We start from the raw sequence: 18,914 nt of genomic DNA, 5'->3' as shown, positions 1-18,914 counted from the left end.
AGCTACCTGGGCAGAGAAAGAGACCACAAGAGGAAGAGACAGCATGACTCTATGATGGCACCAATAAACACACATGATAGCTGCAGTGCTCTCAGCAGCTAGACGTAGGTCAGAGAAAACCAAATGTCACTGTGAAACTACAAAAGAGGAGGAGCAGAAAGACAAGGAAAGGGGCGCTTCTGAGTCTGACTGACATTCAAAAGATAGATGGGTTGGGGTAGGAAAGGGTAGAATGCAGAGTATACTTTGAAAGGCCTGTTTCGTTACAGTTCAGAAGGAAACACAGATATTACCATATTCATTAGGACTAATAATGGCATGAATAATGCTGACGCTTACTCTCCCTGAGCTACTTATTATTGACAGGCAGTGTGCAGCAGTTTCCCACATAATCTATCACATTCTCAAACACACAACGATACACAAACTATTACCACAATTCCTTAGAAACAGACTGGTGTAGTGGACTGCGTAAATGTTCACCACATCATCTGCTCTCATCTTTGGAGATACACTTGACCACGTTTCCAAGCCCTGTGAACACAAGTCTTTCAAATGTCTTCTCTGAATTATGAGGGGAAGTATTGTGTGAGGAAGATAGTGTGACAGCATCCCTTCCTCCTTTCCCTCTACAGCGGGAGGATGCCACGGAAACATTAGTCTCTCATGCTGTGAATAGAAGGCAGCTGGGCTCATGACTAACTGTGTGGCACAGAGATCCCACTGACCCACATGGTCTCTGGTGTGAGAAAAATAGCCTTTATCTTCTGAGCTAGTAAGATTTTGGGGTACACTTGTTAGAAGAGCTGGATTTTCCTGAGTGGAACGTATGTACATGGCACAGTGTAATCATGGTATTTTCCCAGATTCATAAGCTCTTTTGTGTCAAAGCTGCTTGTTAAGCCTAAGTAGCTAGAGCCAAGAGTCTGAGTCATACCCTGTGCCTCACAAACCCCACAGAGCTTGTGATGGGACTGGGCAGTGTGGAGAACAGAGGGACCATAGGTTAAATGCCTCAGTGGATCCCAAGGCCCCAGAGAAGGCATGAAAGGTGATTCCCACAAAGTTCAGAGTCAGTGGTTACCTCTGAGTGTGCAAGCTGCCATGTCCTCCACCCACCCAGCTGTTGGCACTGACCTGGACAGGAGTGTTGGGAGAGGTCCTTCTCTGCCAACCATAACTCCTGGCTGTGCCTCAACTGGTAGATCAGCTCTGATTTTGAGGAAGAACATCCTGTGCATGAGAACAAAGGAGAACGAGGGGATTGGGTGGGAGGAAAAATCCTCTCAATTTAGCCTGGAACTTTAGGATGGGGATGAGACTTGAAATGAGGCTACTCCTATCCGAATAGACAAAATACTGAATTGAAACCTGGAAACCAACTTTAAAATACCATTATTGGTTCCCTAATATTGTAGACAGGAGAACTGGCTGCACAGACAGACCCCATTCTCTTTGATCTCCACCTTATAGAATCTCAACACTGTTCAGACATAAATATTTTCCAATTACTCCAAGTCACAGGGACACCTAGTTGCCACTCAGACCACTTGAAACAAAATGTCTGAGGTAAGGCCTGGGCATCAGATTTTAAACACTCCCAGGTGACCATAGCCCCTCAAAAGGTGGAAAAGCCCTGATCTCCCTCATCTTGTAATGGCATTCACTGATGATCAGTTGTCTGAGGTAGGCAGGTGACCTACTCCAGCCACTCAGACTAAAGAGAAAGCCTACATTCCAGGAAGGGCTGGATGAGAAAGTCATCTACTCCTGCTGTCCTGCATCACTCTGGGACTTCTGCAAGAATTCCTGCCTAAAGACTTAGACTGAGGACAGGAAGCAAAAACAGAACAAAATCCCAGTCAACTGGGTGGGCACCCACAATCCCTCCCCAGGAACCTTATGAGATGAGATAACAAATTTCTTACAGGGTGAACACTGAGGTTATCACAGGTAGTCTACTGGACAGATTTGCAGGGATCAAACACATGGGACTCTGCAGAGGCACCAAGACTTACCTGGAAAATCCCAAAACATCAAGCAGAACTCATCAGTTGTCACTAGGCAAGAGGTCATTCATGTCTGCTACGTGCCTGGCTCAGGAAACAATGATCAGTCAGTGAAAAGGGCAAACCATCCCTTCCTTCAGGGTCACCCTGCACTACCTCAGTCCTTTCCAGTCCTTCTACCTGAAATGCTGTCACTACCTCTACCTTGCTTCTTTGAGCTAACTCTTAACATTTTGAGACTCAAAAAAAAAACCCTCACTTTCTGAGAAGAGTTTGCTGATGTAGCTCTTGAGTACTCACTCAATCTGCAACCTAGTCATTATATATACATGGTATAGTTATATACCAAGCACTGTGTCAAGCTATTTAAATGCATTGTGCTTTGTAAATTTGAATTAAACCTATGCATTAATTTAGAAAAGAAATAACATGCTGAGTGTGGTGGTGCATGGCTGTAATTCCAACTACTTGGGAGGTGGAGGTAGGAGAACCAAGGTCCAAAGCCACACTGGGCCAAACCACAACAACACAACACTCTCTAAGAAAAACTCTCAAAAAAAAAAAGAACAGGAAAGAAAGAAGGAAGGAAGGAAGGAGGAAAGGAAGGAAGAAAGGAAGGAAAGAAAGAAAAAGGAAAGAAATAACATCTAAAATATGTCTTTTCATTTTTTTTTTTTGGTGCTAAACAAAATGTTATACTGCTCATCCTGTGGCCCTTGCATGAAAACTTTTTTTATTTTAAGAATTTCTCACAGCACCCACGTGAATTGTATACATGATCAACACTGTTTTGTACACGAAGAAAACAAGGCTCAGGCAGACAAAGTAATTTGTCCTAACCAGGGAAATGGTGACTGGCCAGGCAAGATTGGCCAGGCCTCAGTCATCTCCAGCACCTGGCCGATTTAACCACAAAGCTGCACAACATTGTTCCTGAAAATGCCAACTCCAACAAAGAAGATGATCATGACAATGGTGACTATGGTATCAGTAAAATTAGTGACAGCAACCGGGACCCCAATTACTAACCTCCCACAGCTGGTGTCACTAAGCACTGTACTGAGGCTTGCACCCTTATCTTAGCCCAGTGAAACTGTTAGCCCAGTTTAGCCATGAGACAACTGAGGCACAGTAATTCGCGCAAGAATACACAGCTCATAAACACCACAGCCAGGACAGGACATCAAGGGCTGGCACCTGACCCCGGTCTCCCAGTACAAAAGTAAGCAAAAGGCAAGCACATGTGTGTAGGGCCAACAGCCTCAGACCAAATGAGCTGTGGAGGTGAGAGGGGGACATAAACAGGAGCACTCATTCCTCAGGCCAGAATGAGGGGCACACTCAGTGACTCCAGACTTCTTTAATATTTCATGAAAAATAAAAAAAATTGTAGATGACTCTCACCTAGTGATTTGAGCACATACAGACATTTGCATAAATACCAAATATCATCTGTTATTATCAACACTTCCCAACAGAGGGTACTTTACCATCAAGTAATGCAAAGGACAGCATCTCACAATGAAGGTGCATCTTTCATGCTGAATGAACTAACCTTTAAGAGGGCTGGGTGTTGTGGCACACACCTGTAAAACAGTACTTGGGAGGTTAAGGCATGAGGATCATAGTTCAAGGCCAACTGGATTAATTTTGATTTTAAAGCCAGACTGAGCTACATAGCTAGACCTTGTCACAAAAAAGGGCTGGTGAAGTAGCTCAAGCAGTATAGCACTTGCCTAGCATGTGTGAGGCCCTGAGTTCAAACTCCATTGCCACCGAACCAACCAAACAAACAAACAAATAAGCAAAAAAAGTCAGACAGCGGTGGCTCACACCTATAATCCCAGTTACTTGAGAGGCTGAAACCAGGAGGATCACGGTTTGTAGCCAGCCCAGGCAAACAGTTTTTGAGACCCCATCTCCACAATAATCAAAGCAAAGTGGACTGGAGGTGTTGCTCAAGTGGTAGAGTGCCTACTTTGCAAGTGCAAAGACCTGAGTTCAAACCGCAGTCCCACCAAAAAAAAAAAAACTTTATGAGAGACTCACTGTAATGGCCTTATTCTCCATACTTCCAAGAATGATGGGCATTCAAGAAGAATTAAACAAATGCAGTGTGAACAGAACAACAACACTGACATTTCAAAAGGGCTGGGGGCATGGCTCAAGTGGAAGAGCACCTGCCTAGCAAGAACAAAGTGCTGAGTTTAAACCCCATTATATTGAACCACCCCCACACACAAAAAACATGCAGAAAGAGAGGAGGAATGTGTTGGCTTACTTTGTGACCACTTCCTATCACAAAACAGTAAGCAATAAAAGCCATTATGCAAAGACAGTGACAGGAGAAGGCCCACAGAGAGAAGCCAAGACAACAGACCCAGAGCCAGAGGGCAATCAAGCTTCTTCCCAGGCACTTTAGCAGCTCCTCAAGGGACCTGACTGGGAATGCTGCCTTTGGCTTCTGCAAAACACCCTCACTTCCTTCCAACACATACCTCTCCTTTGACTGTGCTCAAAACAGACTGTGTCTCTCCCAACCCTTGCTAAATGAGATGCAAGGAAATCAAGAAAAAAAGAGCTGAGTGGAAACAAATGCTATGGACAGCAAGGAGGGCAAACCCTGGGTCCATCTAAAGCAGCCAGGCCTGGAGCCACAGGATAGAGGGAGGAAGTCCACCAGGGATGCACATGGCAGAGAGGAGAGGCCTTACCCAGGGACATCTGAAGCCCCAAGGTCTCTGGCATCACCTTCCAGTACAAGGTCCTCTGGTCAAGTTTAACAACCTCCGCTCCTCTGGGATAAAGGTAACAGCTACATCTTTGAAGGTCAAAGACATCTGAAAAGTGAAACAGACAGTAGGATTTGCCTTGGGACTGCTGGATAGTATTAGAACCTCTTAGTTGAACATGGCAAAAGATGCAAAATCACCAAACACCTGCAGAGGGCCCAACTCTGTGATAAGATTGAAGGGGAGATCTACCTCTGCCTTGGGCACATTACAGCAGCAGAAAGAAGAGAAGCCTCCTAGCACGAAGACACTGGAGAGTCACAATGTTAAGATAATCCTGAGTGGATTGTGAGGCACAAAGAGCAAGGCCCTGGGACTTCGGACGAACAGGAAAGACTAACAACAAAAAAGAGGACACCAATAATAACAGCACCAACACCTGGTCCTCACTGTGCTTGGATTGTGCTGAGGACTTTATTTGCCATGGTAAAGAGGCTAGATGTTGCCAGCTCAGGAACTAGACCTCTGGGGTTAAAAACTAACTCCAAAAATCAACATTTGCTTGCTCTTTGACCATAGGGACCTTATTTGTCTGAACCTCTATTCCCAGATCAATACAGTATTTTCTACTCCACTATAAACAGTCACACAAATTAAGAAAAGAAGTTCATAAAAAAAGTTATGGGTGATGGCTGGGACTGGAGATGTGGCTCAAGAGGTAGAGCATCTTCTTTGAAAGCTTGAAGGCCTACACAAAAAATATGGGTGATGGGCACAGCCCTTGGTCAACCCTATCATCATTTACATTTCAAACTCAGAGACCAGAAGTCCAGAAAGCTCTATCAGTTCACCCAAACTCTGACTGATGAGCACAGGCATGTATCTAGACCCAGGTCCCTTTGGCCTAAGTCTAAATGCATCCATGGCACTTGTTTGTTAGCAAACAGTACATGTTAATGAGGATGTAAATAACTTCAAATAAGTTTTAATGTTACATTCATTTCAGCTATTTCTAAAAGTATTTCTGTGGTCAGGGGCGGACCACTTCACCTCACAGAAGCGTCACCTGAGGTGGTGGCATCTGCCTGGGAAATGGCAAGGCCTGGACCAGCTCCCAAGGTCTTCTGGACCTTAGAGATGCCCAAGAGATCCACAATGAGCAATCACATCTTTTCCTACTTGAACCTTGCAAGCACCTATCTGAGGCCAAGGCACTGCTGGAATAGGAACAGTCACAAAGGACACAGCAAGCTGTGGCCATCAGAACATGGGCCCTTGACTGGCCACGATGTCTACCCCAGATAAGTGGGACAGAACATCCATAAATGATCACATCCTCTTGAGAGGGAGGGGAGGAGCAGTCCTAGGGTTTGAACTCAGGGCCTTGTACTTGCTAGGCAGGCCTCTTGAGCCTTTTTACTTTTTATGGCGGGTCTCATTTTTGCCTGTGTCAGCTTGGACTGCAATGTTCTTATCTACTCCTACTGTGTAGCTGGGATTATGGACATGAACCACCACAATGGGCTTGTTTTGTTGAGATGGGGTTTCACTAACGTTTCCTCCTGGCTGGCTCAAAGTAATATCCTCTAGATCTCTACCTACCAAGTAGCTTGGAACATGGGCACTAGCCACAATACCCAGCACTGCCCCCCTGCCCAAAAGAATCACATCTTACCCTCCCATGATATGTGTGAGCAGGCAGGAGGGCAACCACACAGGACCTCTGGAGGATGCCTTTTAAACTATACACCTTTCATATATCTACACTGTTCCTCTTCCTCATATGCCATGACCCCACATGCATAAGACTACACTGTGGAAGGAGGCATGCTTGTCTGTGCTGAGAAAAGAGTAAAACACGGGCTGTGATAAGCAGCACAGTGATGTTCAGATTCTGATACTTAAAGAGTAATAGTTCTCTGGGACAGGTAATTGAACCTCTGTGTGCCTCAAGATTGTCTTGTGTAAAACAGTGATAACAGAATCTAACTCTAGGAAGCTGAGCATTAAATAAGTTTATACAAAATCTCTACCAACCCATGTTTACCAACTCACAGCAAGAAATCAATTAAGACCAGCTATTGTGTTTATATATGTATATATATATATATATATATATATATATATATATATATATATATATATATATATGCTTCCTGCATACTAAATGCACACTCTACAACTGAGATACATGACACCAGTCTTATACATGTTTCCCTTTTTTTTTTTCTTTTTTTGGCAGGACTGGGGTTTGACCTCAGGGCCTCACATTTGCCTGGCAGGCACTTTACCATTTGAACCACTCCACCAGCCAAGGCTCATGTCTTTTTAAAACATCTTTATTAATATATAATAGTTATGGTGGGTGTTGTGACATTTCCATATACATGTATATGGTACTCTGGTTTGGTTCATCCCCTCTATTATTTTTCCTCTTCTCCTGCCCCCTTCTAAAAATGACTTCGATAGGTTTCAATGTTCCATGTTCATATGTGTATAAAAAGCCCATCACCCATATTCACCCTCTTTTACCCTCTTCATTTACCCTTCCCTCCCCCTAGTGTCCTTCCCTTAACATGACCTGTTTCACATTGTGTAAGTATCCACCTGTTGTTCAGAGGGGTTTTCCCTTAGTATTTTACCTGTAAATATATTGTACTTTAATCAAACACTCTGATTACTCTTCCTTACCCTTAAAAGCCTCCTTTATTTTCTAGACTCCCTACACAAAAATGTGACCCTGATGGGCATGGAAGGTGCCACTCAGCCAGAACGGCTAGGAAAGGCCTCTCCAAACAGATCTCAGCAGAGACCACGAGGATGCTGGATGGAGATCTAGGGGCAGTGACCTCAGGAAAGTGGACACTATATGCAAGGACAAAGTCTGCAAAGAGGAAAAATCTCTGCACAGTGAGGTTTGGGCCTCTCAGGAGCAATAAGCTACAGTTAAAACGCAAGGGGACAAGGCCAGAGGTGGTCAGCCAGGGCGGATGGGGTAAGAAGCTGTGCTGGGTGACCTCAGAAGACTTTGTCCATCCTTCAACCACACTGCTGTAGTACTGGGCCACTGCCATTCATTATAAATGATAACCAAAGATAGAAACTATAGCAAGAAAGGGGAGGCCAGAAAAGAAACAGAGAGGCTGGTGTTCTGACAAGACTGGGGGAGGGGATGGCAAAGCAGAGAGATAAAACTTAAAGAATTGAAACATGAAGGTCAAATAGCACTAGGGAAATGAAATAGCCAATGAAGTCACATGCAGCCATATGTGGGTTGAGCTTTGCTTTTTGCTTCTGTAACCTGCTTGCAAGGGTATATAAGGTGAGACCCCTTTGTTCTCAGGGCTCAGCCTTTGGACACGAGTTCACTGGGTCTATGCTGGCACAATAAATGTTGCTTCCTGCTAATCTGCCTCAGAGACTCATATCTCAGCTTATAATTTCCCACAACATTATCTGGGGACTTGCCGGGATTATGGCAGACAGTGAGTTATCACCTCCCTTGTCACCAGGGTGCATCCCCCGGACCGCTGGGTGGAGATCCCACCAGGTGCCAATGGACAGCTTGATCTGCAGTATTCATCCTTCCGGCGAGTTGGCGTTAAGGCCTTGGATGCACAAAGGAACCCACTGAGGAGAGGGAACCAACTTAGGAGCACTGCTCTTTGTACTGGTAAGAACCTGGGTTCAAATTCAGGCCTGCCTCAGAAGGCAGAAGGGGAGTCTGATCACCTCCAAGAGACCACTAGTAACTGCCTGCTGGGGTGAAACCATGTCTCTCTGGTTTAAGGAGTGGGATGGAAGTATTGTGCCGTATAAGAGTGTATAAAAGTGCAAGGCTCAGACGCAGCCCAGCTGCAAAGTGAGTGAGAATTCCTGATCCTCGGTTCCATGGTGAACTCATAAGGTCAAGGGTGAGCCCCAATGGGGCCTCTGGTCCGGGGTTTATATGGACTCACTAGAGCCAAAGAATCACCTAAGTCCCTGAGAGGGGAGTGGCAGGAGAGGGACAAAGTGAGTGCTTTTCGAAAACCCCTCCTCCTCTGTGTCTGTCTTGCCATCTGGTAACAGGAGGAGATAGGTGGAAATCAGAGTAAAAACCCTCCCTTGGAGCATATGATTAATAACTTTAAAAAGGATTTAATGGAGACTATGGAGTTAAATTAACTCCTAACAAGCTAAACATCCTTTGTAAAGTAAATTGGCCTGCTTTTGGTGTAGGATGGCCCCTGGAAGGGTCACTAGATAAAACTGTGATTAATAAAGTTCAAATAGAATTGTAAAAACAAAACAAAAAACCAAAACCCTAACACCCAGGAGAATGAGAAAAGCCAAGAGGCTAAAACTGATCTTCAAAAACCAGACTCTGTTGTTTATTTAAATTCAGGTACAAATTTACTGGGCAGACAAAAGAAATATCAGTCTTTCAGTCTTGATGGATAGCTTTGGTGCCCCAGTTCGCACATCTTCACCCAAAATGGGCATCCTGAAGGAGGATTGAGGTTCAGCACTAACTGAGCTCTTACAAAAATTAACACATGAAGGAAAGACTTGCACTGACACATAAGATCTGGTCTGACTTAAAAGAAAAGGAATGTTGCAAAAGAGTTGTGAATATAGAGAGGGGAAAATGGAGGAATGGAAACAAAATTGGGATTAGGTCTTCATGGATAAAGTCAGGACAGTGAGAGAAGGAAAAAACAGAAAAGAAAGAAAGAAAAAAAGGAAATGTCATAAAATGTTTGGAAACAAAAAAGGATAGAAGGTTTAATACACTCCTTCAGTTGGTTTTTAATGTCTTAAAAATAAAAAGTAGGGTCACCCCGTGGGTGGGGTCGCTATGGTCCACTTCTTGCACCCCGGGGTCTTACCACGGACCCTGGTCCCCCCCCGACGCCCAGAAGGATGCTCTGGGCTACTGCGTGGTGCAGGAGGAGGCATCACCCTACTCTTTGGTCAACATCTGTCTTAGTGTCTTGATTGCTAACCTGGAGAAATTGTGTTCTGAAAGAACTGATGGAACGCTGTGTCTTCGGGAGCATTGGAGTTTCCCTTGGGAAATAGCTGATGGATTCCTCAGGATGATGGCTTGGCAAGGCAAGCTGACTGATAGAACAGCAAGCATTTTCCAAGGCAACCAAATGAACTTGAAGCTGGTCAATATCCAAAAAGCTAAACTCTCAGCAGCTGCATTCATGAAAGCCTTCTGCCATCATAAGCTCATCGAAGTGGATGCCACTGCAGTGCATTCAGACCTTCCAGTCCCAGACATCTTAAGTGCACTCTGCAGCAATAGCTGGATCCGGCAAAACTTACGGTCTCTCGTGTTAGACTCAACAAATGTCCCTCGGGATTCAAGATTACTGTCCTTTGGTCAGCTCACCAGTCTTTGCACTTTAAGCGTTTTTAATGTTTGTTTTTATAGTGAAGACCTGGCTAATGTTTCTCAGTTACCAAACCTGGAAAACTTGGATATCTCCAATACTCTGGTCACTAACATCTCTCCACTCCTTACCTGTAAGCATAGACTCAAGTCTCTGACAATGCACTATCTAAAATGTCTGACCATGACCAAACCACAAATTGTTGCAGTCATCAGAGAACTACAAGGTCTGCTTTACCTTGATATTTCTGATCACAGGCAGCTCAAATCAGACCTAGCCTTTCATGTGCTGCAGCAGAAGGACATCCTGCCTAATATTGTATCCCTGGATATTTCTGGGGGCAGTTGTGTCACCGATGGAGCTGTAGAACTATTTATTCGACAGCGGCCTGCAATGCAGTTTGTGGGACTCTTGGCTACGGATGCTGGTTATTCTGATTTCTATACTACAAAGCAAGGCTTGAGGGTGTGTTCTTATCTAAAATAAGTTCATTTGTTTGGAACATAAAAGTTTTTGCTGCACACCAGAATCTGTACTAGGTGTTAAAGTTCCAGAGCTAGATAAAATGTCTTTTATAATTTAGCAGCTTATAATTATTGTGCAGCTATGTGGCAGGTTGTGAGAGAATAACTTTAAGATATGGTTGCAGCCTCCAGGCCTTCTAATCTAGCTTGATAATGATAATTACAGCCACTTACGCATTGCCTCCTATGTGCCAGATGCCATAGTCCTCTCTCCCATTTTATAAATGACGACAGGGATGGGATGTTCAGGGGGATTTGGCTACTTACCCCACTGCTGAATGGTCAAGCTAGCTCCTGTATCCAAGTCTTTGTAACTCTAAAACTTTAGGCTGTTTACCTCTGTTAAGAGCTGAATTACAGGGGTGGTGGAGTAGCTAAGTAGTAAAAGCGCCTGCCTAGCAAGTGTGGGGACCTGAGTCCAAACTTAGTGCCACCAAAAAAAAAAAAAAAAAAGAGCTGAATATAGTTGATGAGGTAGATCATTAGTTTGGCTAAGGTAGACAAAAGGCAGTTTAAAAAAAATTTTTTTTTATTTTAAGACCATACAAGAGAAGCCTTTTATTGGGCCTAATGTTGTAACACAGGGTGGAGGTGGGGGTGTGCAGGAGAGTTAGTCCAGCTAGCTGCTCCACAAAAAAAGCAGTTTGCTTTTTATTAAGTGCTGAGGATCAAACACAGGGAGTGTTCTGGTGTTCTACCACTGAGCTGCATCCCCAGCACCAAAAGCAATTTTTTAAAAAGCACTGAATGACCAGGGTTTTGACTCAAGTGGTAGCAACCTAGTATTGAAAAAAGAATTAATTTAAAAAAAAAGAGCATTTAAGAACAACAGCATTTGAGGGACTGGGAGTGGCGGTAGAGATGATCAGTGGTAGAGCATTTGCCTGGCATGGGCAAGGCCCTGAGTTTGAACTCCGTGCCACAAAAAAATTTTGACCATTTCTGAGATAAGTTTATAACTTCTCATGGTGTTACTTTATTATTATAAATATATATATTTTTTGGTGGGATTGGAGTTTGAACCCAGGATTTGTACTCTTGCAAATCAGGCACTCTACCACTTGAGCCACCTCCAGTCCATTTGGGTCTTGTTATTTTGGAGATGAGGTCTCGACAAACTGTTTGCCCAGGCTGGCTTTGAACCAAGATCCTTCTGATCTCAGCCTCACAAATAGCTAGGATTACATGTGTGAGCCACTGGTACCCTGTTTTCATGGTGTTACTTTAAAAGCCTATGTACATTTAAATAAATATATTCAGGAATATAAAAAAAATAAAAATAAAAAAATTAAAAGTAAATAGAAAACAATTTAGGATTATTAAAATATGACACAAATACTAAATTTGCTGGCACCTTTACTTCTATGGAGCATAAACAGGGAGAACCTAACTACAAGGGTAAAAAAAAAAAAAGCAACTTTGACCACTGCTAGTAAAAAAAAAACTGTTCCAAAGGCTGGTGCAGTAACCTTGGACTGTTATTGAGACAGTCATGAGATGCTTATGTTTCCCTTGCTAATGGCTGGTCAGCTTATGCATCCATCTAATGGTATGCTCACAGTGTGTGTATATATATAAACAAACATCTTGAAAACAGTTCTTATTATACAGTCAATGTAAAAATTATTACTCTGTTCTATTGCTATTTTAAAGAAAACAGGTTATTAAACTTATTTCAATCAGGAAACAGGTTATTAAACTTATTTCAATCAGGTCTCGCTAAGATCCAGGCATTCAGGGGTTAACACTCCAGCTCAGACCAGAGGACAGAGAAAAAAAGTAGGGGGGAGCACAGCCTGCAACAAAAACCTTGGTATTTGGGTAAAGAAATGATCTTTGCATGTTTCATTCTGCCATAAATACAATCTGGAATTAAATTCTCCCTTATAATACATGGGTCTATTAACAAATGAGCTTTCTATAAATTGCTTTTATACAAAAACAATTTCAAGGTTGCTTTCTTTCTTGTTTCTCCATGCAAATGTAAGTAAGGCTCTAAGTTAAAAGATTTTATGAGTTATTTTCAACAAATAACAGAACTATATAAAAGATATTAAGGATATGGTTTTAAAAAAATAAAAGGTAAAAAGAATAATAATAATACCTTTAGATTAAAAAAAAAAAGATAATGACAAGCTCCACCAGAGGGGGATATAAAGATATAGATGCTTATGTAAGTGATTAAGTTAACTAAAATCTAAGAGTTACATTAAAGGTTTTGTAAGGTCAAAATTTAATGTACTGATATTAAACTAAAAATTCTCTAAGCTCATAACAAGGTTATCTTTTAAATATTGTATTGTTCTTAATAACATTTACAAAAAATTGTGTCAAAAATGGTTTTTCCTTTATCGAGATAGGTGTCCAAAATTTTTGGTGCTATAGGTTAATCACAAACTTGTCAAGACAACAAGAGTTTATTAAAACACAAAAAAGACAAAGAGGCAGCTGAGCACAGGGAGTGCTGCTGCACTGATATAAAGATTAAGACAGATTTGCTTACGTAAAACAAAGCCAAAGTACACCCTCCAGACAGGATAATAAACAAATAAATAAATAAATAACTCAAAAAGGAGCACTATACTGAAAGTCAAGACCTCCAATTTTTAATAGACTCAACAGAGTGGAGATGTTAGTCCTACTCCTTCCACATGTTGGATGGAGGGAATTTTTGCCCTGTAATAGCCAGATTGAGCTTATTATTTTAGGGGGCTCCATTGACTACAGGTTTATGGTGGGATCCTGTTGTATGTCATGAGCCATATGTAAATGTCAACAATCTGGGATGTGATCCCTTATCAACATCTGAGCCATCATTCTTGGCCACTATATTTCCTAATTCCACACTTAGTCCCCATAAATATTTACCTGTGTTCTCTGGTGATTTTTGTCAGGGTTTTAACTACTAAGGTAACTGAGTCATGTTCATTTAGGAGTTGGTTTATGTTGGGGTTAACAATAAGGACAGACACATTAGGACTAGACCCACTCTCCCTTGCAGATGGCTTACCTTTACCTCCCTGGATAGATGCCAAGGACCTTTGGGCAGACAGTGACCTAATTGCAACTTATTTTTCTTGGTTGCCCAGCAACAGTATCCCTTAGTGACCCTCCTGGTACTTTTCCACTAGCCCCCTGTATCTAGCCCAAGCCTGTGTATAGCAATGGGCTCTAGCTCTCTTGCTGGAGTCTCCCTGCAAGGGCTCCTGCCTAAACAATAAACCCTAAACTGGTGTTTGACCTGTCTCTCTGCCTCTTCCATGCCTCTTATTTTCTAACAGTTTATAAAAAACTTTCTAGATAACCTCATGGTTAAACAACTGTTGTCTTGGGTGATTCTAATACAGTTGGTGACCTATATATGTCTGTGACTAGGCTATTTGGGGTCACTGACACTGTTTTTCTCCCCAACTGATAAAAATCTAAGATTTTACTTCAAGAACAACTAAACTAATATGTATATATAACCTCTATAAAGTTGTGATGCTGTTGCTGGTTCCTATAGTTATGTTTTTCAAGTATATCAAGCTTTCTAAAATACAAAATTTAGATAAACATGGTAAAAAAAAAAGTTAGTGGTACTGATATACTGTTCTGTTAGTTGCTAAATTGTCCATTCAAATTTTAACCATCGCTCTTAAGTTTTTGTCATTACAGTTCTTATCCTCCTGGGACATTTACAATCAAGTCCATAAAAAATGACTCTAATAACTACTTATGTGTCAACCAGGTTAGCTTTTTTAGATGTCTGCCTTAGTTAGATTTTGTTTTGTATTGTCCTTATCTAGAAGCCCACTGCCTAAGAGCCACTCCTTCTAAGCCTCTTTGTTGCTTAAATTTGGCCAAAAGGGTCTACTTGGCACTGACTCCAGCCTAATCTGCTCATTATTCCCCCCCACCCCCTAACTTGGGACCAAAACCAACCAAACAAACAAAATCCAGGAAAGAATGACCAATCAAGAAAGATCTTCAGTCTATGTCCCTACCACCTTGAATGTGCCCTATCTCGTCTGGCCTTGGAAGCTAAGCAGGGTCGGAACTGGTTAGTACTTGGATGAAAGACAGATCTTCAAAATAGAGTGCTCAGAGACAAGCAGTTTGGAGACAAAGGGAGGAATGCCATCAAAGTTCCAATGGAGTCACTGGTGCCAGACCTCTCAAAAATAACCAAGGCTGAGAGGATTAAAGAAATGGTTCTTATGCATGTATGGCTATCTGGCATTAAGGCCCTTCTAAACACAAACTACTTAAATAGAAACAAAATAACTATCATTACTGGCTCTGAACATGTCCTTTGATACTTAAAGATGGTGGTTTTAACTTATTTAAAAAACAATGTGTTTTTTGGATATATATACTGATAATATATTGTTGCCATGGTAATTCTACTCCGTTAAAAAAAAAAGACAATGTCTAGATAAAAAAAATATATAAAATGTCCACCTACTAAAACCCCATTGGGAGATGCTCTTTTGTTCTTATTTTATCTACTTCCACCACAGTTAAGTGGCAGAGATTGCTCCTTAGATCCACCACAGACAAGTCAAACCAGCTTCTCTTGAATGGGACTGCATCCCTGATCCAGCTTCACCATGTAGGATCAACCTCTGGAACTTGAGTTTTCTACCCCAGCAGGACTCCACTTCCCAGGAAACAACAGGGGACCAAGAATGGCAGGACATCAGCTCTGCTCTAATCACACCTTGGAAGCTGACTAGTCTATGTATGACACAAGCTTGAGGAATCAACTCTCCAATGGGACAACAGGACTGTTTTTATACCAGTTATCTCACTGTGATGCACTGTCACCCCTTGTATGTATCTGTTGCTATAATTCTCACCATAGTCTTTACTATACATAAAATCTCCAGAGAGCATGAAACAATCTTACCACAAACATACATTGGTAGGCACCCAGGGGGCTGTATTGGATCTGTGGGAAGCAAGCTTATTATGGTGCTACCTAGCAGCTGGTTTGGATCTTGTGTGCTAGGCTCAATCAGACCATCTTTCTTCTTGCTTCCCCTCACACAAGATGAAAAACTGGGAGTTCCCATACATAAAAAAGATTAAGTAGACAAAAACGGGGTGCCTTACAAATTGGCAATTAAAAAGATGAATGAATTATCTAATACGATGGTCCTGCCACCTGGGCAGAAGACAGGGCCTGGGCCTACTGCACCCCTACATATATGCTCAACCACATCATCAGTCTACAAGATGTTGTTAAAATTATAACTAATAAAACTACAAGAGCTCTCAATTTTCTGGCAAAACAAAGCACTAAGATGCACAGAACCACTCGGCTTTAGACTATTTGTTGGCCTCTGAGGGAGGTGTGTAGAAAATTTAACCTGAACAACTGCTGCTTACAGATTGATGATTTAGAAAAGGTCACATAAGAGATCACAAACAAAATGAGAAAGCTTGCCCATGTCCCTGTCCAGACTTGGAGAGGATGGAATCCCTATGACCTGTATGGAGGATGGTTTTCTGCCTTAGGTGGATTCAAAACTCTGATAGGGGCAATAGGCCTAATCCTAGGAATATGCTTAATATTGCCCTGTCTGGCTCCCGTAGTGCTATGGTCTATCAAGACTATTATAGAGGCCATTATTAAAAAAAAAAAAAAAAAGAAACAGCTGCACATGTAATGATGCTATGGAAATACAAACCCCTAGATCAAGGTGATGTTCTTTGACCCTGAGTGGGTCTGAGCATCAAAGGGAGAATAATGTAGCAAGAAAGCAGAGACAAGAAAAGAAACAGTGTTCTGACAAGACAGGCGGAAGGGATGGCAAAGCAGAGTGACAAAACTTAAAAGAACTGAAACATGATAGTTACAGAGCACTAGGGAAATGAAATAGCCAATGAAGTCACATGCAGCCATATGTGGGTTGAGCTTTGCTTTTTGCTTCTGTAACCTGATTGCACGGGTACATAAAGTGAGAAACCTTTGTTCTTGGGGCTTAGCCTTTGGACACTAATCCACTGGGTCTGTGCCGGCACAATAAATGTTGCTTCCTGCTAATCTGCCTCAGAGACTCCTATCTCAGCTCATAATTTCCCCTCAACATTACTCGCATCAAAACCACGTGGCTTTTTTGGCTTCCAGCCTCCTCGAACTAGCAGAGATGCAGCGAAGTCAGTACCCTGGTCCACTGGCTCCCTCACCTGCTCTGGATCTGCCATGCTGGACCCTGCGGACCAGGCCGGTGACCTCGGCCAATGCTTGCGCTCCGCACCTCAGCTTCCCAGGTGTAAAACGCGCCAAAGCTCTGGGCGACTGTAGACACGCAGGGCGGGTGTGGAGGCAGAGGCCCCCATCGAGCCCACACGCGACACCCCGCTAGCGAAAACAGACTGTGAGACTCGGTAAACATGCCCAGCAAGCTCTTAATGGTCCTCAAGGCCCTGGTCCAGGAAACTCTAGTGTGCCTGTTGCCTGGCGCAGGAAGATGACCTAACGGAACAAAAAGCCGGAAGTCCCGCCTCCGCCGCATGGGCTACAGGTAACACACACACCTTCCTGGTCCGTTATTGGCCCAGAATGGGCCCGGAGGCCAGTAGCAAAGCCTGCTGGATGACGCAGATAGATATTTCCTCTTATGTCCTTGTAACTGTGGAGACCTTTCCAAGAGCATCTTCCGAGTAAAATGCACCTCAGGGGCGCCAACTTTTACAGTGGGCATAAGGCGGGGGTCCAAACCGTCCATTACTCATCCGGCCAAAATGGGGGCTGGGGCGGAGGCATTCCCCCTTCGCCGTGAGTGCAAACTCGCAGGTGGAGCGCGTCTTACCGCTTTTCTTTGGGTGATGCATGTGAGATAGGATATCTCAGGACCGCAGGATGCCAACAGCTCATCCGAATGAAATAGCATTGTGTGTGTGGGAGGGGGGTTGTTTTTGTGGTGCTTGGGCTCAAACACAAGGCCGCATCCATGCCAGGCTGTGTGCTCTACCACTGAGCCACACCCCCAAGCCTTGTAAGTGGCTTTGATGACATCCAAGGCACAATTTCGGTGTGGTAATTGCAGGAGTCACGAGACAAGGGAGAAGAAAAGTGGGGGGATGTACTTCAACCCTGTAATTGTACTGGGAAGCAAGCAATGAGCAAAAATAGCAAACACGTTTAAAGATCACACAATTAGATTCCTTAAAGCATAAAGAAAGGAGAATGTTGAGGATGCCTGTGAAAGGGATGATAAACCAGAAAGGAAATGATGTCGGCTCCGGAGACAGCACACAGATCGGCATTTCTTCCTTCAAACCTCAAGAAATAAAATCTGAAGGCATATTTGCAGGCCCTCAATTCATTGTCAGAAATGTCAGGCAATGAGAAGTGCATGTGGAACTACCTTCCTAAAATCCCAGGCACCGGGATCACAGGAATCCTACCAAGTTAGTTATCAATGAAATCTCTGGTTACCCCTACCTTCCCTTGGACAGCTCCTCCTGGGCATCAACCCCTCCTCAATCCATCACTCTCCACCATGTCTCCCTTGGTTCACTGACACTTTGCACCTTGGAAATTAAGTGAATAGCTGATCTGCTTTGCTAAACTCTTAAAATTTATCACCTCATTAATGGCTTTGGTGGATTCTTTTGAAATGCCAATTTTATTATTCAAGTGGTGATGCCGAAAGTGAGAAAACTGCCATTGCAGAGTTACTTTGTAACCATTCCCAAAAGAAAGGGCACACACCTTGCAATGCAGGATCAAGTAGAGAAGCATCAGGGTTGATCAAACAGAATTGAAGAGGAAGTAAGAGAAATGTCCTTTGTGTTTTTGCATCAAGTAATGGTCAAGGCAAGTAAGCAAGCTAGGCTAATTTGGGGTTGAATAATTCATTTTAGTGGGGTCTCCTAGTTACTTTTTTCTGGCTTTGGGATAGTTATGGTAGGAAGTAGTGGCTCCCATAGTATGGCCTTGAAGGATGCAGTTGAACGGTATAGGTATGGATTGCTTGGTTTGCATGTGAACAGCATGTTCTGAGGGGAGTCTGCTACCACTTGGAATTGGCTAATCCACAGATGGGCAGTCATCTATCTATAGGATGAGCAAGGTCCCACTTACAACAGAGGAACATGGCTGAATACATCTCCAAATTAAAGAGAGGGAGAGTAGATATGAATTTGCTTAATGTTATCCAGTAAAAGCAAGGACAGATAGCATAAAAATAGCCTGACTGCCAAGCCATGCCCCTGATACTGCTCCAAAGAAGACAAAACAAACTGTCCATTTAACAATATAGCTAAGATCAT

The 18,914-nt window shown here is 42.9% G+C and overlaps 2 pseudogenes; one reads left to right on the top strand and one right to left on the bottom strand.

Annotated features, from left to right (window-relative positions):
- Positions 1 to 18,790, bottom strand: part of LOC141418138 (uncharacterized) — a 29,392-nt pseudogene extending 10,602 nt beyond the window's left edge.
- Positions 9,582 to 10,611, top strand: LOC109690665 (protein zyg-11 homolog A pseudogene; annotated as a pseudogene).
- Positions 18,791 to 18,914: the final 124 nt, after the last annotated feature.

The sequence above is a fragment of the Castor canadensis genome, chromosome 16 (assembly GCF_047511655.1).
Source record: "Castor canadensis chromosome 16, mCasCan1.hap1v2, whole genome shotgun sequence".
NCBI classification, from domain to species: domain Eukaryota; kingdom Metazoa; phylum Chordata; class Mammalia; order Rodentia; family Castoridae; genus Castor; species Castor canadensis.
This window is presented reverse-complemented; position numbering and strand designations above follow the sequence as displayed.